Here is a 25,067-nt window from a genome sequence, read left to right as displayed (position 1 = left end):
GAGCTCATGTAGCTCAATATTAAAAAAACAAACAACCCAATCCAAAAATCGGCAGAAGACCTAAATAGACATTTCTCCAAAGAGGACCTACAGATGACCAAGAAGCACATGAAAAGCTGCTCAACATCACTAAAATCTAATCAAAACTACAATAAGGTATCACCTCACACCAGTTAGAATGGGCATCATCAGAAAATCTACAAACAACAAATGCTGGAGAGGGTGTGGAGAAAAGGGAATCCTCTTGCACTGTTTGTGGGAATGTAAATTGATACAGCCACTCTGGAGAACAGTATGGAGGTTCCTTAAAAAACTAACAATAGAATTACCATATGACCCAGCAATCCCACTACTGGGCATATACCCAGAGAAAACCATAATTCAAAAAGACACATGCACCCCAATGTTCATTGCAGCACTGTTCACAATAGCCAGGTCATGGAAGCAACCTTAATGCCCATCGACAGATGAATGGATAAAGAAGATGTGGTACATATATACAATGGAATATTACTCAGCCATGAAAAGGAATGAAATTCATTCATTTGTAGAGACGTGGATGAATCTAGAGACTTTCATAGAGAGTGAAGTAAGTCAGAAAGAGAAAAACAAATATAGTATATTAATGCATATATGTGGACTCTAGAAAAATGGTACAGATGAACCTGTTTGCAGGGCAGAAATTGAGACACAGATGTAGAGAACAAACGTATGGACACCAAGGGTGGAAAGCAGCGGCGGGTGGGGGTGGTGGTGGGATGAATTGGGAGATTGGGATTAACATGTATACACTGATGTGTATAAAATGGATGACTAATAAGAACCTGGTGTATAAAAAAATAAGTAAAATAAAATTTTTTAAAAAGTCATCTCTGTTGAGACTGATTATTGATGGTTAGCTTCAGGGAGGACATGTTTTCAGGTGACTTCATCTTAAAATTGTTTGTGTTTCTGATGACACGGCCCAAACCAAAGCATTAAAAAAAAAAAAGTAACATTAAGTGACGTGCTCAAGTTTGGATGAATCTAAGTGAAAGCGTATTTTGCAGGCTGGATAAAATATGTTCAGTCTTTAGCAAACAGACATACTCAGTGTCTCCCAACTTTCCCATATATATATATATATATATATATATATGAGTGAACTAGTCCTACTCAGGAATGTTTAAAATAATTTGAGATCATGAACACCTCTATGTTTGAATTTCTCAATGTTTAAGTCTTCTGGGACAGAAGCCAAATGCTCATGTTTATAAATGTTCAACAGTCCTTTGGGCCCAATAAATAGAGCCTCCAACTGTAGCAGAAAGATTCTAAGATGGCCCCAACCTCCTGATACTCATGCCCTCCTGTACCCCTCCCCTTGAGTATGAGTGGGACCTGTGACTTGCTTCTGACCAGAATATAACAAAGATGATGGAATATGTGTGATTGTACGTACATCATTACTTTATATAAGATTGTAACGTCCATCTTGCTGTAAGAATTTCTCCCTTGCTAACTTTGAAAAGGTGAGCTGACTTGTTGAGAGCTGCCTTGTAGAAAAAGGCACAAAGAAGGACCTGAGGGTATAGTCTCCAGTCAATAGCCAGGAAGAAAATGAAGCTTTCACTCTGACAACTTGTAAGAATTTGGATTCTTCCAACAACCATATGAACTTGGAAGCAGGTCCTTCCCCATTTGAGCCTCAGATGAGAACCCAGCCCAAGCAAACACTTGGATTGCAGCCTTGCAGATGATCAAAGTAAGTTGTGCACAGACTCTTAACCCACAGAAACTATGAGATAATAACTATATGCTGTTTTAAGCCACTGTTTGTGGTAATTTGTTACACAGCAATAGACAACTAATTGACTTACCCACCTTACTATAGTCCTATTTGAAGTAAGTTATATAGAAGGGAACTGAGGCAGTCATAGGAGGGTATGACTCAGATCTGCTTAAAAAGAGATCTGCTGCAAGGAGTGTAGTTAACCAAAAGCCTGCAGCTGCCACACTTTTGGGATCCACTGAGTTGCTCTCACTACTCTTCTCTTTCCCATCTCCCCCCACACACCCCCGCTGCCCCAGCCCCTGCCACCCCAGGCTGTTCTCAGCCAATGGCTGAATAATGCCTGGTAATATTAGAGCTGAGCCATTTCTGCCCAATGTGGGACTCCTGTAATGGTTAATCTTTGCTCTAAGGCACTCCATCCACCTGATTGCCATTTTCCCAGAACTCTATAGCAATCAGAGTCTCTTCCTCCTTTCCCCTCTCTACTTCACAGTGTCAGATTGACACTGTGATCCAAACAACACCCCCCTCACTTATTCTTATTCATTCTTCATGGCACCTCCCCTCAAAAATCCCATGCCCTTTTCATTGTGTCTTGGCATCAGCTTTCCAGAGAACTAAAATTGACACAGGGACAGTTTTCCTTGTCTGGGACTTCAGCCTCAAGCTAGGCCAGAGAGGCAGTCTCATATACAGAGAAACACACGAAGGGTCAGTAGAGCTGCTTGCAGCCACAACTCTGCTGCTACCAATAATCCATGTTAACTCCGAGCCTGTCACTCCCTCCCTGGGGCTGCTTTGTTTTTGTTAAAATTAGTGTTGAATTAGATGATCTTTAATATTTCCCTTTTTCTTTCTACCTTCACTAAGTGTAAAAGGAGAGCAGGTACTAAAAATGACTTAAGACTAAACAAAAATAGTGAGGGGTTTAGAAAAGAGAGAGGGGAAGGAGAAAATAAAACCAATGGAAGGACCCAAGAGAAAAGAATCATAATCACATTTTGGCCATTGCAAACAGTTTCTTGTTTACATCCTGGTATTTTTCATTTTTAAAATTTTAGATCATCTTGATTTAGCTGGCATAGTTAACAGCAGGTTTGCTCTCACCTTTCTAGGGATTTCAGACTATAAAATCCCCTGGGCCACATCTAAGGTGAAGGCCAGTTTCCTGTGCTTTTCTTTTCCCCCGTGTAGTCTCTGTGGACCCAGACTGCTTTTTTTTTTCCTCTTTAGCAGCTGATGCTACACAGCCTTTCTCTTGGGGCTCCTTTCCTTCCCACATTTGCCTCCTCAGTGGTTTATCTTTTCTCCAGTTCAACATTTTCTTGGTATGTTCAAAGACAAATACTTACCTTTTTGGTTTTAAGGTTCTTACTTCAAATCCTTCTGGCGAAACAGTCAGAACATAACAACAAACACAGAGACATTCGAAGTTTTAAGAAATCTTATGGCATTCTTAGAGTCACTGCCCCTGGTCTATATTGCCTGCTGCTGTGACATTTATGATACCAGAAGGCACGTTAGACTCCAACTTTCTTCTTTGGTATTTCGTCCAGTAACCATTTCCCTCAGATGCATCTTCTTCTCTAAATATGAAGACCCTCTTCTCCACAAGGCACCTTCTTCCTGGTGAAGAAGGTGAGATCCCAGGCAGAAATACAGAAACAAGACCTATCCATTCAGATGTCCCCTGGAATCAAATATGTACTTGCATATAAATAGGAAAGGTTGACAGATAATATTTTCCAAAGGTAACTGTAACATCTCCCAATCCACATGGTCGTCTACATTAATAGTTAATGTTGCCACCCTACCTTTGAGAACTGGAGTCTTTATCTTTTCCCCTTGAATCTGAATGACCTTGTGACTAACTCAATCAATAGAATACAGCAGAGATGATGTTATACGACTCCTAGGTCATATACTACTAGGTCCCAAAAAGCAGTGAATCTTCTGCCTTTTTTCTTGAGACATATGGTATGGCACCTTGAGTGGCCACATAAAAATTCTGACCACCCTGAGGCCATCATGGAGAGAACTTGTGAAGATGCTTCAGTTGACAAGCCCAGCTGAGGTCCCAGACTACAGCTGACAGCAACTGTCAGTTGAGAATAAAGGTGCCTGCCAATAATTTCAGCACCCAGATATAGAGTGCCTCAACCTATTGTTAAGACTTTCCAGCTAGGGTCTCAACGTGAGGGCCTCTGTCTGGATTCCTGACATGCAGGCTCCATAAGTATGATAAAATGTTTTTCAAGCTCTTAAGCACTGGCACATTTTTTAATGAAAACGTAATAACCAGAACATGGTTGGAGCCCATTCAATTCAAATGAGATGCTCAGAGGTGATTGTCCCATGGGAGCAACCTAATGTCCATCAACAGAGAAATGGATAAAGAAGATGTGGTACATATATACAATGGAATATTACTCAGCCATAAAAAGGACTGAAACTGGGTCATTTGTAGAGACATGGATGAACCTGGAGAGTGTCATACAGAGGGAAGGAAGTCAGAAAGAGAAAAACAAATATCATATATTAACACATATATGTGAAATCTAGAAAAATGGTATAGATGACCTTATTTGCAAAGCAGAAATAGAGGCACAGATGTAGAGAACAAATATATGGATACCAAGGAGGAAGGAGGGGGTGAGAGAAATTGGGAGGTTGGGATTGACACATATACACTATTGATACTATGTATAAAATAGATAACTAATGAGAATATACTGTATAGCACAGGGAACTCTACTCAATGCACTGTGGTGACCTAAATGGGAAGGAAATCCAAAAAAGAGGTCAAGCCTATTACTTGGCCATACATGAGAAAACTGAGTCACAGTGGGGTTAAACAACTAGCAAAAACTCACATAATAAGTTGTGGAGAGAGATTCAATTCCAGGAAAACTGAGACCAAAACTCACATACTTAACAATATATACTATGTTTCCTTACAAAGGATATAATCAAACAGGAGAATAAGATATATGGAGAGAACAGATAGACACGTAGACAGATTGATAGATAGATAGTTGAGCTAGAAGTATATAGATGTTCATTGTTGTGTTGTTTATAGTAATCCAAAATTGGGGAAAAAACAGCCTCACTATAGAGGATTAGACAAATACATTATACTATCCTCATTAAAGGCCTGCTATGCAATCAGCAAAAATGATAACATAAAAAGATAGATTTGTTGACATAACATATCCTTAATATATTTCTACAAGAAAAATTAAAAATTATAAACTTTTTACATCCTATTAACTTATTTTTGTAAATATATGCCAAAAAAATAAAAGAGTCCTGGAGTCTTAGAAGCTATTTACCATCAGAACTATCAAGATCTCTGGGTGTCTGGGTGGAAAGATCATTTATTTTCTTAGTTCTTTGTTGATTTTTATTTTTCTGCCATGGGAATTGCCATTGTCAAAAACTCAATTACTGACTTTCTTAAAATAATTAAAACAAAAATACTGAATTGCAATATTTTTGAGATATGGTAAAATTTATATTTAGAACATAATTCCATGCCTTAACACTTTTTGAAGAAAATAATTAAGAATTCAAAACAAGATGTTAGAAGAAAAAATATTTTTTAAGAAAAAATGAGTAAGAAAATTATAAACATGAAAGGAGAAATCAATACATTTGAAAATAACATAAACAAAGCAAACAAAACATAAGCAAACAAAAAGTATAGAATGTATAATTTCAGTTGTAAAATATAAACATAAACCTGGTTTTAAGAAGGAAAATACTACAACAAAAGACATTTGAAGGAAAACATAAAACAAGAGGTATACAGTATGGTGGTTAAGTGTCGACATGGGTGCCAATTATGTAGGTTTCCATTTAGTTTCAATTTATACAAAGAATGTGATTTGGGGTAATTTTCTTAACCTAATTTTTCTTCAACTATATAACAGGGATAATAATAATACCTCCCTGATGAGGTTGTTTTGAGGATAAATTGAGATAACATGAATAATATTATCATCTATGCAAATAACTTGGCAAATCTTGATGAAATAATTGATTTTCTGGAAGAAAACATCAAGAAACAAATAACCTACTTTTCAAAGATCAATTTATTCCCCACCTTCTTGATAAACCTTTCCCTTAGCATCTTGCCCACATGATCTCTCTTCTTTCTCTGAATCTTAAGTTTTATTTTTAAACTACTTTTTCAGTAGTTATGGTAGGCAGAATAATGGCCCCCAAAGATGTCCATGAACTAACCCCCAAAACCTGTGAATATGTCACCATATACAGCAAAAGGGACTTTGCAATTATAATAAAGGTTAAGAACATTGAGAAAGATTACTTTGGATTATCCAGGTGAGCCCAATTTTACCACATGAGTCCTTAAAAGTGAAGAACCTTTCTCCTCTGATGGCAGATGGAGATGCAATGATGGGGGAAGGGTGAGAGAGAAATCCAATGTTGTAAACTTTGAAGATAGATTAACGTTGCTCCCAGCAGATGAATATGGACAGCTTTGGAAACTGGAAAAAGCAAGGAAACAAATTCTACCCTAGAACTTCCAAAAATGAATGCAGCCTTGGAGATTTCTTTATTTTAGCCTGTTGAGACTTCAAAGCTACAGACCTGTAAGATAATATATTAGTGTTGTTTTAAGCCACTGTTGGTGGTAATTTGTCACAGCAGCATTAGAAAACTAATACAGCATTATACTGTGATGTTCAATTAAAAAACATATGCATAGTCTTGCCTCCTTGCTAATACAGGCCCTCTGAGGTCAGGCAGAGCTTTCAATATCTCTGTCTATAACCAATAGCATCTAGTATGTTGCTTTGCGTATAGTGAGAAGGATTCAGTATTTATTTGATTGATCCGATGCTCCTCTTACAGTATCATACTCTACCCTTTCTCCTTCTTCTCTCTATATTCAATGAGTCTCAAGTAGTCTGTAGGAAAAGTCATTCAGGTTCATACTGGATAAATATAGTCTGGTTTTTAGTTACAGGGTTTGGGATTAGCATATGCATCTAAAAGATGGAGTCCCAGAATACTTCCAGAAATAGCTTCCTTTCAGACAGATTCTGCCACCTGAAATATTAATACAACAATCATCTTTTATTCTAATCACAAGCATTTCCTCCTAATAACCCATGATTACACTAGCTGCTTGCTTTAATTACCACATATACACTATCCACCACAAAGAGACAATAGGCATTGCACATAGACTACATCATTTCCTTCAGAGAAATGCACTGTTGATTGATGTCAGAGAGCCATTATTAGATACCATATTGGCTGGACTCAAAAGATGGACTATTTATAGAAAAACAAATTACATATATTTTGAAAGAGAAATGTAAGTGGCAAATAGAGACACTAGTCATAGAGCTTTGTGGTGTCTTTATATTCATCTTGAAAAAGGTTTGACAGTCGTTTTCACATTAACATTACATATTTTTGAATAAAATAGTCACTATTATAAAAATATTTTCAATGTTTTAAAATTATTTTTTAAGTTGTTTTTAAATAATAAGACAATTTGAAGATAGTTATAACATTGCACAGTAGTGAACTTGGAAGGTAATTTTGAAGTAATTCCATACAATCATTCAGCTAATACAGAAATTCATTTTTTAATATCTTGACCTGTTGACTTAAGTTATTTATTATAAGTTTGTTTAGTTTTACAAAATTCCGAAAACTTGGAAATAGGAACAATCCTTAGTCGTTCAGACCGTGAACACAGGGATTGAAGAAGTTCAAAAATAATTGTTGTTTTTTCACTTTCAAGAAATTTTGTTAGGAAATATAGGGAGGGGAGAACATAGTAACTAGACATGAACTAAGAGTTAAAGAAGGGCTGGGGAAGGTGTGAGACACTTGAGAACACTTATAGCAGGCAGGAGAGTTTGGGGTCCATCTCTGTTACTTATTTGCTGTGTGACATGGGGAAGTCACTTATCTTCCCTTAGTTTTGAAGTTAGAAAAAAATTTAATAATGGAAGTAAAATAACTTTATATATACAATTCATCTAAATTGGCGTAATTTCTCCATGATCTTTTCTCAGTTGTTAGGGTATAAGATTTACCTTTCTTCAAGTCACATTGGTTTAAAGTAAGTATTTGATTTCTTTCTGAGTGATAAAAAATACTTTGCAGTAATTATGCTAAAAGTCTGCATTTCTGTTCAAGGAAACATAATTTTAAATTCAGCATTTAGAAATCCTATATGTTATTTCCTAGAGCTTTTCTGGAAAAGAATTAGTGAAATAAACCTTTATAATTTATTCTTTGTTTAGTTTTTAATTGTTTGGTAGGGCTACTACATTTATGAATGAAGAGGTTTCCATTTAAAAATAATCTATAGAATTTTAAATTGATGACAATAGTTATAGTAAATTCAAGGCATTCAGAATATTAGCTACCTTAAAAAATGATCAAAACTTTATCAAAATATGGTGGTAAAGGTGAACCCACTTGTTCATATCTACATTCTCGTTAAGGAGAATGAGAAAATTTGGAACAAAAAAATAATATGTTTGGTGATACCAAAGAGTTCCCAAGGCAGAGAGGAATTGCAAGGCCAAGATCTAGGAGAGAAGAAAAGGAAGTACCATGGAGATAAGCCCAGACTATGGGGCTATATATTTCCCAGGGGCAAATGACAATTAGAGAGGAGATTACTGAGAGACTGAGAAGCCAAGCAGAGCATTTGACAGGTTCATGTACAGCAAGGACAAAACTTGGACTCCAGAGCCCACTAAGGATGAGAGGCTGTGGTAGGCACTCCAGGATTTAGTTCAGGATCCAAAAGGACTACACTTTAGGAATGAGAAAGAAAAGGAAATAGACCCTCTGACATTAAAAAGAGAACTTAAAAGAATATAGAGGAAAAATACTAATGATAAGATACATTAATAAGATAGAAAATGAAGATGCATTGGAGATGGATTTATAATGCCAAGATCCTACAAATACAACATTGAGCAAAAGAAGCCAGGGCCCAAATAGTGCATAACAGATGATTCCATCTCTACATATTTTTTAAATGGACAGATCCAATCTATGATTTTAGAAGTCAGGATAGTAGTCCCTTTGGGAGGAGGGAAGGCATATGATTGGGAGAGGTCACAAATGGAGTTTCTGAAAGTAATGGAAATAGTTTATTTCCTGACCTAGATAATAGCTATGCAGCTTTATTCACCTTGTGACAATTCATTAAACTATACGTTTTGATTTATGCACTTTTCTGTATGTATGTTACAGTCAATAAAACTGAAAGAAAAAAAAAACCTTGAACAACAGAGCAAATAACAATAATATATACATAATTCTACTGAATAATAACACGAATGTCCTTCTAAAGGGCAAGTGATGAGTTTGTCTTTAACTTCAGAATTGTAGAGACATAATTTATACAGAGTACAATCTATCCTACACTATAAAAATGTTCTTTTTTTAAACACAAATCAGACCTTTCCATACCCTACTCAAAACTCCCCATGACTTCTTGTCACTCTTAGAACAAAATCCACAGTGTGCAAGGCTGTTCGCAATCTGGCCCCTGGTCATTACCCTGACTTCATTTCTTATTTCTCTCTTTGCCCTAGCACTCCAGATTCCTCCCAGAACCTTAAATACACTTAGTAGGTTTCTCTTCAAGGTGTTTGTGGGTTTTTTTTAGTCTGGAATGTTCACACCCCAGAGATGTGCTCCCTTACTCCTTTGCCTTATTCATGATGTTACTCAAGTGCTACTTCCTCAGCCAGGCCATCTCTGAACACCTTATTTTACTTCTTATTTTTCTTTTTAAAATTTTTTACTTGAAGTATAGCTGACTTACAATGTTGTGTTAGTTTCAGGTGTACAGCAAAGTGAATTAGCTATATATGTATAAAATATATATATAATATATATATACATTCTTTTTCAGATTTTTTTCCATTATAGGGGATTACAGGATATTGAATGTAGTTTGCTGTGCTATACAGTAGGTCCTTGTTGTTTATCTATTTTATATATAGTAGTTGTGTATCTGTTAATTCCAAACTCCTAATTCATCCCCTCTCCCTTTCCCCTTTGGTAACCATAAGATTGTTTTCTCTGCCTGAGAGTCTGTTTCTGTTTTGTAAATAAGTGAACACTTTATTTTAAAACACACTCCCAACCTTCTAGATGCCCTCTCTTTCTTTTCCCAGCTTTTTTCATTCTCTTATCACTTATAACTGATAAAATATGTCATGTTTATTTATTGATGTGTTTTCCAGCACAAGGAATTTGCCTATTTGCACATCCCTTCCTTGTTAACATGTAAAACATGTCTGGCACGGAGTAGGCATTCCACATGTTGTTCTGAAATGACTAAATGAATGAATAGATGAATTAATGTAAGAATGCAATGTATTCCAAAAACAGTTGGCAAGAATATTTGAAGACTGTAATACAACTCACCAATGTCAGGACACTTTTATACCCTGGGACCACCAGTCTTACGTTTAGTAACGTGAAGGCAGTTTGTTTTCACAAGGGGAAAAATGATGTGAAATTTCTTTCTAATTGAATTGCTATGAACTGCAAAGCACAGCAGCCTTTGTTTTCAATGCTACAGACTGAATGCTCACATTTGTAGGTGTAGCTCACAGCATTCCCAGGGAAAAAAACAAAGAAAGCCTTGCTAAGGCAGGATTCTGCACAGGTTGTTGTTTACTCAACTTTATCTTCTCTGGGTATCAAAATCTTTATCCCCTAACTTAAGTGTCTGTATTAGTCAGAGTTCTCCAGAGGAACAGAACCAAGAGGAGTTATATATATATATATATATATATATATATATATATATCTATATACACACACACACACACCCCCCAATATTAGATAAAAGATAGATAGATAGACAGACAGACAGATACATAGATGCCAGATAGATACACTTATTATGAAGAATTGGCTCACATGATTATGGTGGCTTAGAAGTCCCACGATCTGCAGTCCGTGGGCTGGAGCCCCAGGAAATCAAAAGCCCTAGGAAAGCTGATGGTGTATTCCAGTCTAAGTCCAACAACCTGAGAACCAGGGATGCTGATAATGTAATGCTCACAGTCTGAGAGCAGAAGATAAGATGAGATGCCTCACTCCAGCAGTGAGGCAGAAAAATAAAAGAGTGAATTCCTTCTTCCTCTACCTTTTGTTCTATTCAAGCCATCAAGGGATTTGATGATTCTCATCCACATTGGGGAAGACAATTTACTTTACTGAGTTCATTGATTCAAATGCTAATCTTAGGGAAACACCTTCACAGACACACCAGAAAAAAAAATGTTTAATCTGGGCATCCCATGACATATCAAGCTGACACATAAAATTAACCATCACAGTGTCCTTATATGATAATATCTGGTAGGTCTCTTTTAACTCAGGAATCCATAAAGATAATTTTTTGGAGAATGACTGAAACTAAATTGAGACACACTATAATTGAGTAAGTCTAATTGAGGCATATTATACATACATACAATTAGTGAAGGAGGATATACAATAATTCATGATTCTTGATAGAGGTCTCCAATGCCACATTATTAAGAGACAAATTTTGTCCCATCTGATTTCTTTCTGGGGTGCATAGTTTTGCTGCTGACCATCACAATTCATGTTAAAAAAACCTGTTTCTTGCTTTAGGGATCATCCAGGTTAGTAATTATGAACATGGGATTTGGAGTTAGTCAGAACTGTCTTCAAGTCTGTCGAATGAAATAAAAACTCACAACGTGAGAGCTGTGAGTTTCAGTTTTATCTGGGGCCTAACTGAGGACAATAGCCCAGTAGACAGCCTCTCAGATAACTCTGAGGAAATGCTCCAAAGAGTTAAGGTGGGGTGTGGTCAGCATATATGTGATTTTGGAGAAGGGGGTACATGCAATCAAGCACACATCTCGGTAGACGCTTACTGCCAGTCACAAGGAACAGATATCTAAGTTAATGGTTTTAGTGCTTTTCTAAGTATGGGGAGATGCAAGAAATTGGGTTCATAAAATTTCCTCCTGAAAATATCTCACTATCTGAAGGCCTGTTCTGCCAGTTTCCACAGAGCACAGAGTGCCTCATTCCTGATCTCCACCCTGAACTCATTTCAGGGTGCGTGGAAGGTCAGCAGCTGCAGTGGCTAATGACTCAATCTTTGTAGAGCCAATGGTGAATGACATTCTTTAGCTGACAAATCTCAGTCTTGAAATTAGTAGTCGTATGATCTTGAGCCATTTACTTAACTTTTCTAAGCTCTGGTTTCCTGTTTTTAAAAAATATGGTTGATAGTTGTACATATTTCCTATGATTTTCAATAAGGCTTAAAAGCAATAACATTGTGAAATATTCAGTGCAGTACTTGGCATATAGTAATCACTCAATAACTGTAACCTAGTAAAAAAAAAACCCAACATGAACAATTATACAATTATAGAGTGAAATGATTTAATGTATAACTTTATGTGCTTTCTCAACCTATGACTTTATTTGATCTTTATAATTCCTAAGGGAGACGTTATTTTCTCTAGTATACTCTGCAACTTTCTGTCTTTTACCAGATTGCTTTATGTCTATCTCCAGCCACTCTGTAGGAACAAAGTTCTTTATACAGTCAATAATAAGCGAGAGTTTTAATCCCCTTCAAGAAAGAAGTCCTTTTGTGTTTGGCAAAGAGCTTTCCCAAGGTTCAGAGGCATTGCCACCATGGTACTGCCTGTGCAACACCACTAAACTTTCCCCAAGAAACCATGTCAGGGAGTTCCTATTCCATCCCTTCATGCTCCTTGTCTGGGCTGCATAGGCTCCTATACACATTAAACGTACTGTCTTCCACTTGGTATTTAGTCCTGGATTGCCACAGGCTGTTGCTACTGCATCAGGTTTGCCCAAAGTCTGTTACGCCTCATGTATTTTGAGACTTGGAAGTGGAATGTCAGTTTTTCAATGCCAAAGGCACCACCTGAGGCTGTTGTGTGATTCAAGCATTTTCATCTCCTCCTGCTCTTTTGCTTTGAAATCAGTAAGGTTATGCATAATCAAAGAACAAATATGATCACTCAAAGGAATTAGTGGCTGGTAAATTTAGAACTAACCCCTCATATGAGACTTCACACAGAGATTGTTTTTCATCTTTCTCTGCATGTCACAGAGCTCATCTAAATGAGAAGCACAAATGTTTTCAAAGGCAATTCCACACACAGCTCAAAAGTATAAAAATAATGGTGAAAAAGAAGACTTCGGTGTATTATCAGCTCCACCCACCTGACTTTTTATTGCACTCAAGATATATTAATAATGTGACTGGCTTTTTGATGATTTTTTTAATTAATTGGACAAGGTTACATCATTTAGGAAAGAATATTGAATATTCCTAATTTTTAAATGGTAAGCATGAAGAATCAAGGACAAGTTAATCAACATAATATTAGTTGAATATCTATCACATGAAAAGTGTTGTGATAGGTTTGGGGGGAATATAAGAATGATGTCTTAGTCACCTCGGGCTGCTATAACAGAATACCATAAACTGGTAGCTTATCAACAATAGAAATGTATTTCTCTAGTTCTGGAAGCTGTAGGACAGATCTGGGTGCTAGCAGGGTTCTGGTGAGAGCCCTCTTGCAGATGGCTAATTTCTCATTGCATTCTCACATAGTGGGAAGAGGGCTAGCTAGCTTTTTGACCTCTTCCTATAAGTGCACTAATCTTATTTATGAGAGCTCCACCCTCGTGACCTAATTACCTCCCAAAGGCCCCACCTCCAAATACCATCACATTGGGATTAGGGTTCAACATATGAATTTTGGAGGGACACAAATATTCGGTCCGTAGTAGATGACTAAAAATAGTTGCTGATCTCAAGAATTTCACTATCGAGTTGTCGACAAATAAGGCATAACTCTATGGAATCCTACTGATTTTCCTGAACCTGAGCCTGCAGTATTCAGTGTGTCTGAGGAATATGCCATATTTACCTTTCTGCAAATCGTCTCAACATAAGGTGGAAGAAAGTTTAGGAGAAAAAAAAATTCAGAAATCAACTTAAGAGATTATATGTGCAAACTGAAAGTCCTGCTAAATCTCAATGTTTTACATATTCATTCCTGATACTTACAGTCTCTGGGGACAGAGACCCTTTCCACTAGCCCTGCTTCCAGAGCTATTAGTGCACTTGTATTCCTATTACTTTGCTAGATTCTCACTGAGGCTCAATTCTTGTCTCTCTGGGAGCCATTATAGATGCCATTCCCTTCATACATTCTCAGCTCGGTGCTCTGCTCTCATGAGTGCTGCCTTTACAGGAAGTTTGCATCTTATCTAGAGCATACTTTTATTCTTTTCCTTTGTCTCTTTTCCTGCATTTTTAATATTTTCTTCTTTCCTTTCCTCTTTGCTGCCCTAGTGAAAAATGTAAAGCTCATAACCACATGAAGCTATAGAAAATGCCTTTTTGGAGCTATTACTCGTGACATAATAGTCGGCTTATAGCCTTGGACCTTAGTTGCAGACTAATATACATAGGAAGAAACCAATAAGCCCCAATTTATACAAATTAAAATGAAATAGAACAGTATTTGAGAGAGAGTTCTATAGGTATCACAAGAACGTGCCTGGAGCATTTACAAGTGATCGATTTTGATAATAACTACAAGTGGCATAAGTTTAGCAAAGAAAGACACATCTGTGTGTGGATTGGACTAGAACTGTCTCGTGGGTTGTAAAGAACCTCAGTTAGTTTCTGAAGATAGATAGGATTTAAAAAGTGAAAATGATTGGGAGTTGTCCTAGATGAAGGAAATCTGTGATTGATGGTGGGTGCATAAATGTAAGGTGAACTCCACTGAGAATAGTGGGGTATATGCAGCTGAGGTCTAATTCCATCAAAATTCTGGATCTAGATCTGATTCCTTCTTCTTTTGTTTGCCAAGCAAACTACTTGGTATACAGAAAATGTATGTGTGTGTGTGTGTGTGTGTCTGAACACCAATAAGTTTCTTCATGAGGTAGTCAAGGTACCATTTCCTTGTGTGCCTCTCCGCTGACTGTGGGGATTGGATCCAATTGCAAAGTAATAACACTGTAGAGAAAGGAATGTTACTGTATTAAAGGATAAGCTTTCAAATATATTCCAACGAACACTGTTAGGGGCTTAAGGGAAATCTCATTTCACTTGCTAACTTTTCTAATGCAGGTCAGGTATATAACCTGTCTCCTAAGAGGATAGAGAAAGATATGCTGAACAAGGCTGCATGAGAACAGCCAACACCAAGGAGAAAATGATGACCCTTCTCTTACCTTTTTGTATTTAGCAACGATGTGAAGGCTAAATAGTGAGGTGTTTGTTGATATCATTAGCACTGCAAATATAAATTTTAAATGATGTGCTTGCCCAGATTGTCATTTCTAGTTATTTTTATGGATATATAGCAACTAAGGGCTACTGGTGCTGTATTTTACTGTTTTTTTCAGTGCTTTGTTTTTTAGTGTTTTTCAGTACTTTGTATTGATATAACTGATTTATAACTTTGCTGTGGCCAGATTTCCCTTCTACCTAATACCTAGGCATTCCAGCTCTGCTTCCCCTATCAACTACTTTTCAGGTAACATTTTTCCTCAGCTGCTTTCTCTTTATTCCATTCTACAGTCTCAGATTTATTCATTGCTTCATTCATTATTTAGTCTTTGAGAAAAAATGAGAGAAGACATCTTAGGGAAAAGATAGTACAATCAGGAGAAAAAAGATGGGAAAGAAAGATGGCAATGTGATAAATATCCCCCTAACCCTTTTATTGGGCTCTAGAATTTTTAAAAATCTTATGCTTTCTGCAGGGCCTTCTAGAAAATAAGTTTGATGAAAACTCAAAATGGATTAAAGACCTAAATGTAAGGCGAGACACTATCAAACTCTTAGAGGAAAACATAGGCAGAACACTCTATGACATACATCACAGCAAGATCCTTTTTGACCCATCTCCTAGAGAAATGGAAATAAAAATAAAAATAAACAAATGGAACGTAATGAAACTTAAAAGCTTTTGCACAGCAAAGGAAACCATAAACAAGACGAAAAGACAACCCTCAGAATGGGAGAAAATATTTGCAAATGAAGCAACTGACAAAGGATTAATCTCCAAAATTTACAAGCATCTCATACAGCTCAATATCAAAAAAACAAACAACCCAATCCAACAATGGGCAGAAGACCTAAATAGACATTTCTCCAAAGAAGATATACAGATTGCCAACAAACACATGAAAGAACACTCAACATCATTAATCATTAGAGAAATGCAAATCAGAACTACAATGCGATATCATCTCATATCGGTCAGAATGGCCATCATCAAAAAATCTACAAACAATAAATGCTGGAGAGGGTGTAGAGAAAAGGGAACCCTCTTCCACTGTTGGTGGGAATGTAAATTGATACAGCCACTATGGAGAACAGTATGGAGGTTCCTTAAAAAACTAAAAATAGAACTACCATATGACCCAGCAATCCCACTACTGGGCATATACCCTGGGAAAACCATAATTCAAAAAGAGTCATGTACCACAGTGTTCACTGCAGCTCTATTTACAACAGCCAGGACATAGAAGCAACCTAAGTGTCCATCGACAGATGAATGGATAAAGAAGATGTGGCACATATATACAATGGAATATTACTCAGCCATAAAAAGAAATGAAATTGAGTTATTTGTAGTGAGGTGGATGGACCTAGAGTCTGTCATACAAAGTGAAGTAAGTCAGAAGAGAAAAACAAATACTGTATGCTAACACATATATATGGAATCTAAAAAAAAAAAAAAAATGGTCATGAACAACCTAGAGGCAAGACGGGAATAAAGACACAGACCTACTAGAGAATGGACTTGAGGACACAGAGAGGGGGAAGGGTAAGCTGGGACAAAGTGAGAGAGTGGTAGTGTATATATGACAATATATACACTAACAAATGTAAAATAGATAGCTAGTGGGAAGCAGTCGCATAGCACAGGGAGATCAGCTTGGTACTTTGTGACCAGCTAGAAGGGAGGGATAGGGAGGGTGGGAGGGAGGGAAACGCAAGAGGGAAGAGATATGGGGATATATGTATATGTATAACTGCTTCACTTTGTTATAAAGCAGAAACTAACACACCATTGTAAAGCAATTATACTCCAATAAAAATGTTAAAAAAAAAACAAAAAAGAAACAAACAAACTACTAATCACATTCCAGCAAAAATGTCCTTATTGTTCCCTTACATAAAACAGATAAAAAACATTTAGAGGCCAAGCATCAAAGATGGTGAGTAAAAAAAGCAGATTCAATACCATGAGGGACGAGTTCTTTGCAAGAGGGCTTTCCTCTCTCTCTAAGGATTGCAGTCTTCCTGTCTCTATTGCTACTGGTACAATAGTGTACAGAATTAGAACTTTCCACAACCAGAACTCTGTCTTTTCACATGAATAACTGAAAGCCCACATCATTCTTTTGTCTTGTTTTCAATGACCCTTCAGATAATGGTCATTATGGCCATTATATCTTTCTACAATAATCAGGTTAAGCCATAGTTGCAATTCTTTTTTTTTTTTAATTTTATTTTATTATTTTTTTATACAGCAGGTTCTTATTAGTTATCTATTTTATACATATTAGTGTATACATGTCAATCCCAATCTCCCAATTCATACCACTACCACCACCACCCCCCGGCTTTCCCCCCTTGGTGTCCATACGTTTGTTCAGTACATCTGTGTCTCTATTTCTGCCTTGCAAACCGGTTCACCTGTACCATTTTTCTAGATTCCACATATATGCGTTAATATATGATATTAGCTGCAATTCTGCCTGTAAGTGGCGCAAACAAAAAAAGCAGTAATCATAGGTGAATGACATTATCCTTCATGATTCTGTAAAGTGTGAGTTAGAAATACAAACCAACGGCAGCAATGGTCCATGTGTGCGGGTCATAGAAGAGACACTCAAGTGCATCAAATGAATCTGCTTCTAACTCTATGTCATAAGCCAGCAAAACAGGACCCTAAGAGATAAAATTCTATGACTTAATTTCACAGGTTTCTTCCTGCTTGCTGAACTGAGACTTGAATCCAAGACCCTACCTTTCTATGATGAGTACTTCAAATAATAAGAATTTTATTCACCAGTGAGAAATGTCTCTCAATTTTGAGGTTTTTAAAATATAAATGCATCTTGATTTCACATCTGGTGTTTCATAAATTGTTCACTTTCTACAAGAAGATCTGAAAACGAGAAAGAAGTCGAAGGGCATTTTACCTAGCAGCAATGATGCAAATGATTATTTATTATTGTACAAATTTTTGGTACTTTTTATTTACACTAAAATCTTCAGTCACATTACTACGGAAGAGTCTTAGATAGGAGTGTCCCAGAAAATAGATACCACATTTGCTCCTTGAGCAGAATGTACTGTAGTCCTAGGCTTTCTGGTTATGTTAATGATGTAATGCAAAATTTATGCAAATAAGTTGAAATAATGTATTGCCTTTCTAGAAGAAACACAAAAAATATGCACCGATGAGTCTTTATGGAAATGTTGAACAACCACTTCATAATTTAACTTTCCAGAGAACTTTTTTTAAAATTTATTAATTTATTTATGGCTGTGTTGGGTCTTAGTTGCTGCGCGGGGGCTTTTTCTAATTGCGGCAAGCGGGGGCTACTCTTCGTTGCGGTGGGCAGGCTTCTTATTGCAGTGGCTTCTCTTGTTGGGGAGCAAGGGCTCTAGGTGCGGGGCTTCAGTAGTTGTGGTACGTGGGCTCAGTAGTTGTGGCTCATGGGCTCTAGAGCGCAGGCTCAGTAGTTGTGGCACTCGGGCTTAGTTGCTCCGCGGCATGTGATATCTTCCCACACCAGGGCTCGAACCCGTGTCCCCCGCATTGGCAGGTGGATTCCTAACCACTGTGCCACCAGGGAAGTCCATAACTTTCCAGAGAACTTTGAGGAATGTGTTATTTGAGGACACACTTCATCTCCATCAGAGCTGGACATTAATCAGGTCTGTAGAGTTCAACTGATCCACGTGGGTCCCTCCTGGCCTGAAGCCTGTATCATGAAACAAACACTAACCTAGAAGTCATAACAGTCTAGGTTCAAGACATGCTGTTTCTTAACTGTATGACCCTGGAAAGACACTTACACCTTTTAATTCTGTTTTCACCACTGACAAAGATGATAATAACACTTTTCTCATAGGGTGACATGAAATTTAATGAAATGGATGTGTGCGAACACCCTTTTAAAATTCTTAGGCATTATTATTACAAGATCACTATTTTAATATATTTTTAGAAATTTAAAGGTGATATAATTTGGAAAACTTTAAAATTAGTGACTCCTAAAATAACCCTTGAATAAGGAATACTCTAATTGCAAATAATTTCAACCATTTTAAGACACTTGAGTATGTTGCCCAAGCCCCAGCGAACTAATTTTAATTATTAGTCAATGATATGAGCAAAAATACATAATAAAAATTTAAATGGATAATTTTGCCTTTCAACTTAAAATTTGTCAGTGGCCGCAGAGCAGGCTGTTATAGGAAATGAAATCGTATTAGCAAGTCATTTCTTGAGACATAAATAGATACATAGAATTTCATACTTGAAATGTAATCTCATAACCACAAAAATGACAACTAATAATTCCAATAAGGCTGTAAGACCGAGTTGTTAAGTTACCAGCAGAAAAAGACAGCAGTTCATTGTGAAAACAGCGGGAGTCTTAGAACCAGACATCCACGGTTTCCTTTAGAGAGTTATAGGACACGGGACATGTTATCCAACTTTCTGGTTGGGAGGGGAATGCCATTTCCCATTCCAGGCTTCCAAGAGCAGGTCTTTTCTCTTAGCACACTCTGGCCTTTCACCTCTTCTTTATTCATTCCACCCTAGTGGAAGTAAAGTGACATAACTAATTAGTTACTTTGGGAAGAAAAACTGCATGCTTGGTTTAGTTTCACACTTTTCTCTTGTGCTCATGAGCCTGTTCTCAAAGAACACACATTTTCCTCCATTTCTCTACGTTGCCCATGATGGGAGGGTAAATCTGATTATTTCTGAAGTTTGAGATTAGCAGGAGTATTTAGTTAACCAATCGAGAGCCAAACCTGCCAACCTGGTCTCTGGTATTTTGGGGGCCTCCATTTTGAAGATGTGATTTTTTTTCTCAACTTCCTTAGATCACACCAGGGTGAGGAGGGACAACAGTGGTTGTGTGGTGGCTCTGTCAGTATTCTGACATTAAATGCATCAACCAGAAATAATGAAAATTAAAACTAAAATGGTGGAACCTGGGGGGCTGGGGTGGGCAGCAAAGTATATACATGGAGAAGCGTTGGGGATTTAAGGATGTGTGGTTCGGGCCTTGGTGTTCTGACCTTGGTGACATGAAGAAGCCAATTCTAGTCCCAGAGGAGTTTTTAATACATTCTGTGATTGACTAAATTAAAATCTTTTAACCCAACTTCATGGTATTTGGGGCTGTGGTTCATAATTGTAGCTAGTGGTCTTTTTTTCTAAAAGCAAAAGGCTGTTTTCCTGGAAGCAAAGATTTAAACAAAGGCCCCTGGGCTTCAGGAAATGTTCTCAAGGAGGGACGTCAATGAGAGGGGAACTGTGAGTGATTATTTGAAATGTGGGACATAATGCGGGGACCTCAGCAAAACAGGATGAAGTCACTCAGCTCTCAGCAGATGTGTAGAGTTTGGCAAAGACTCAAAGCTCTGGGGCCTAGAAAGCACAGAGATCCAGATTCAGAAAACTGAACGCTCCTCTGAAGGCACAGCTTTTTCTAAGGAGATATGGCTGAGGCAAATCTTCCACTTCAAGGAAGAGAGTACAGGCCTCTAGATCTTAGCGGGTGAAACAGTATTGGCTGCTTTATATTGCCAGGTAGTGAAATCCTGCATAAGCTTCTGAGCAGTAGTGAGGTTTAGCTGTAGATCACTCTTGCCAGACACCTCTGGACGAGATGTGCTCAATTCCATTCTGTGTGTGGAGCCAAGGAAATAAGTGTGGGAGAGCCCATCATGAAGATTGTCTACAAACTCAAAATCATCTCCCACGTCATAGTTTCAGGGTGGTAGTGGATTGGTTAATTCTAGGTTGAGGGAGAGAAGTTCGCAGGCAAGTTTCTTGGCAAGAGGCCCTGGAACAATCCACAATGGCTCAGAACTGAAAACGTATTCTTTCCAGGAGAGTGAGCCCCTGGGGCCTGAGCCGTCGCCTCTGCAAACTTCTAAACTTTGCAAGCAGGCTAGGTGTCAGTCTCAGAGGCAGGAGGCTAAGTGCCTAAATGGATTCTCCCCTCAGACACGTGATTGCAGAGCACCAAAATTAACTTCTTGCTAGAAGAGTTCTCACAACTGAGTTTAAATTCACACGTCTTGGGTTTAGAACACCCGGAACAGACTGAGTGGTGCCCTGGCCAGGCTGCCATCAAGAACTTTTTCTTCTTCTCTCAAAAGGGTTTTCTGTTCTGGTCTTTGGCATCATTAAATATCAGGTTCTGGGAATTTTTTTTCTGGAATAACTGTTTTTAGAAGTGAGGGTTGGCTTAATTTGAAATTCCTTAATTTGAAGAGTATGATCATTTTTGTGTCCTATTAATTTTTTGAACTTCTTAAAAAGGGAGACACTACAAATTGTGGTTGAACTAACACAGCTTCTCAGACCATTAAAAGAATTTGACTTGTTCCTGAAGGAAACAGTGCAAGGTATAGCCGCTGATAGAATCCAGGTCTACCGAAGCAGGAAGAATCATTCTAGCTAGGACTGAACTGAAGAAGTTGGAGAGGATGAATTTTACACTTTTATTCTTTTAATTTTTTATTAAAAGGGAAATGGAGCTTAATTTCTTGAGTATGAAAGTGGATTATATGTTTAGCTTTAATTTCTTTCTGAAACGTCAATAGTTTGCATTCAAATGTTAGCATCTGGACGTTGGCATCTTGGAATATCTTAATTCATTTAATCTCACTTAAGAATCTCTAACATACGTTATGTGACTGAGCATATTATTGGATAAGAAATCAATACGAAGTGAACATGGGCTTTGGGGACTGAGTGGCCTTGGGTTAATTAATACATGATTTTCATCCATTTCAGAACTTTGAAGGCAAAATGCCTATTGTCCACATTGATTCTAAGAAAATGCTCAAAGAGAAGTAGTTGGTATATAGGAGTGACATCTTGGAAATGGAAGACTGCCCAAATACACTGCTGATCACTTCTCTTGGGAGATAATAGACAAACTCCCATTTTGTTAAACCCTACATGTTTATAGGAATAAAAAGTGGGACAACTCTTTTCCCCATTCCTGATTTCTGTGAGGAGGGATTTCCCTTGAACATGTCTCACCTCTTGCGCTCCTTCCCTCCCCTCATTCCTTCTCACAAAGAAGGAATAAGAGTCGTACTACCTGTGTTCAAGTCCTGCCAACACCTCTTAGTAACAAGAGCTTGAACAAGGCAAGTTGCTTAACTTCCCTGTGACTCCCATTTCTCATTATAAAATGTGGCCATTAATAGTCTCCAATTTATGAAGTCAATGTGTAGATTAAACCAAATACCATAGGTAAAGTGTTGAGAAAAATGCCTGTCCACACAAAGTGTTACGTTTAAGTGTTAGCTATTATTTGTCAAATCTGTCTTCAGTTTTTTAAAATGATGCTTGTTCAAACCTTTGAAGATTGCTCTGCTTGTTTGAAACTATGGAAAAAGAGAGACTATTTTTTTCTCATTTTTGTATACATCAATTTTCCTTGAACCCTGTCCTAGTATAATAGCTCTTTGTTCATAGTCTGAATATGAGAATAAGAAACCTATAAAGTATTCTGGAGCATTTGTAAGCAGAAAATTATAGGAATATTGATATCTCAATGCAACTACTCTTCCCTCCATTATCAGATCTAAACTACTTAAGATGAATATTTGGGAGAGGGTTCTAGATTTGGAAATATAGGAACAGATATGAAATAGATAACTAGAGGAGTGGTAAAATGTTGACTGGATTAGGGAAATCTAGTAGGATTTCCAGTAGCACTAAGGGCCTACTTGAGATTAGTGGTCATAATAAAAAATGATAAAGAGGCTCAGAGGAGGTGCAGACTAGGTAAAGAGTTGTATTTATCCTGGACAGGTGTTTTGACAGGCAAGTATGATGGCCTCCACACCACCACCAGTAGGATGAAGAGTGACCTGCAGAGCCTGGTGAAACTGGAAAACTCCCTGGTGTTCCTGGTAAGTACTCCTAGTAAGACTCCATGGCTTCTTTCCAAGCCTCTTAAATTAAATATGAGCAAAAGAAAATTATTCATGTATCAAAGTATTATTACACCATAACCAAGTAAGATTAATTTCAGGAATGTTATCATAAAACCTATCAATATAGTTCACTCCATCAACATGGTTAGGGAGAAAATTAATATGACCATGTGATAAACACACATTAATTTTTAAGAACTAATACTAATTATAAGTAAATTGGAATAAAAGAAAATTACTTAAATAAAATAAAAACTTTACCAAAATCAACAATTATTACCATAGATAAAGACACCAAACCCATTTCATTTGAATTCAGGAACTTTGCAGGGATGCCCAATCACCATCATTACTCAGTACTACCTCAGAGTTTCTAGCAAATGCAATCATGCAATAAAATAAAATAATATTTTTTAAAAAAGAAATATAAGAAATAAGACTTGTGGATGATTTGATATTTTAATTAGACAAAAACTAAACACTCGTTAAGAAATAAACTGATAAATAATGCATTCAAGTGCCTACACATTTGGTAAACAAAAATCAGCAATTCAATATTGTGTCTAATTTAGCAATGAACACCTACAAGAAAAGGAAAAAAATTTTTTTTCATTCATATTAGCTCCAAAAATTGTAAAATGCGCATGAGTGAATTTAATAGTAAAGGCATAGGATCCACATGTATAAAATCTTATTGAAGGACATAAAACACAATGAACCAGTTAAAATCAATTCATAGTCTTGAACAAAAGCCTTAATATTATGAATATGCTAGTTGTTCCAAAATGAATGAGTAAATGTTAATACAATTCTAATAGAATCCCGATAGAGTTGAACTTCTGGGGAAGGCAAGAGTTTCTGAGAGTAATTGAAAAAATAAAAATAAAAGACCTTATAGTTAATATGGAAAAATAAATGCCTAAGAATCACCAAGAACATTTTAAAAAAGAATAGTGAACAAACTTTCATATCAGATATCACAGCATATTATAAATCTTCTGTGCTTAACACATAATTGGCATTGGTATGGAAAAATAAAGCAGTGAAACAAACTAGAAAATCCAGAAATGGATTCAAGTATATGTGAGAACACAGCACATGGAAATTGTTTAATAAATGCTGTGAGGGGCTTCCCTGGTGGCGCAGTGGTTGAGAATCTGCCTGCCAATGTAGGGGACGCGGGTTCGAGCCCTGGTCTGGGAGGATCCCACGTGCCGCGGAGCAACTAGGCCCATGAGCCACAATTACTGAGCCTGCGCGTCTGGAGCCTGTGCTCCGCAACAAGAGAGGCCGCGATAGTGAGAGGCCCGCGCACCGCGATGAAGAGCGGCCCCTGCTCGCCGCAACTAGAGAAAGCCCTCGCACAGAAACGAAGACCCAACACAGCCATAAATAAATAAATAAATAAATTAATTAATTAATTAATTAATTAAGAAAAGAATCTTAGTAGGGAAAATAAGCTTAAAAATAGGCACAGAGGGCTTCCCTGGTGGTGAAGTGGTTGAGAATCTGCCTGCCAATGCAGGGGACACGGGTTCGAGCCCTGGTCTGGGAAGATCCCACATGCCGCGGAGCAGCTAAGCCCGTGTGCCACAACTACTGAGCTTGCGCGTCTGGAGCCTGTGCTCCGCAACAAGAGAGGCCGTGACAGTGAGAGGCCCGCGCACCGCGATGAAGAGTGGCCCCCGCTCGCAGCAACTAGAGAAAGCCCTCGCACAGAAACGAAGACCCAACACAGCCAAAAATAAATAAATAAATAAATAAATTTATAAAAAAAAAAAAAAAAAATAGGCACAGATATATAACAATTCCCATTATAAAAAAAAAAATTTAAAAAAATAAATAAATGCTGTGATCAGCATTACCACCTTTATGGTCATCATACCATGATTATATGATACCAGTTATCACTATCATCACCACACCCTCCCAATACACAGTTCCTGGCATAGAATAAGCTTATATCAATATTGTTTGAATGGAACTGATACA

Source organism: Balaenoptera physalus, assembly GCF_965194825.1.
Source record: "Balaenoptera physalus genome assembly, chromosome: 5".
In the NCBI taxonomy this organism is placed as follows: domain Eukaryota; kingdom Metazoa; phylum Chordata; class Mammalia; order Artiodactyla; family Balaenopteridae; genus Balaenoptera; species Balaenoptera physalus.
Note: the sequence above shows the minus strand (reverse complement) of the source record.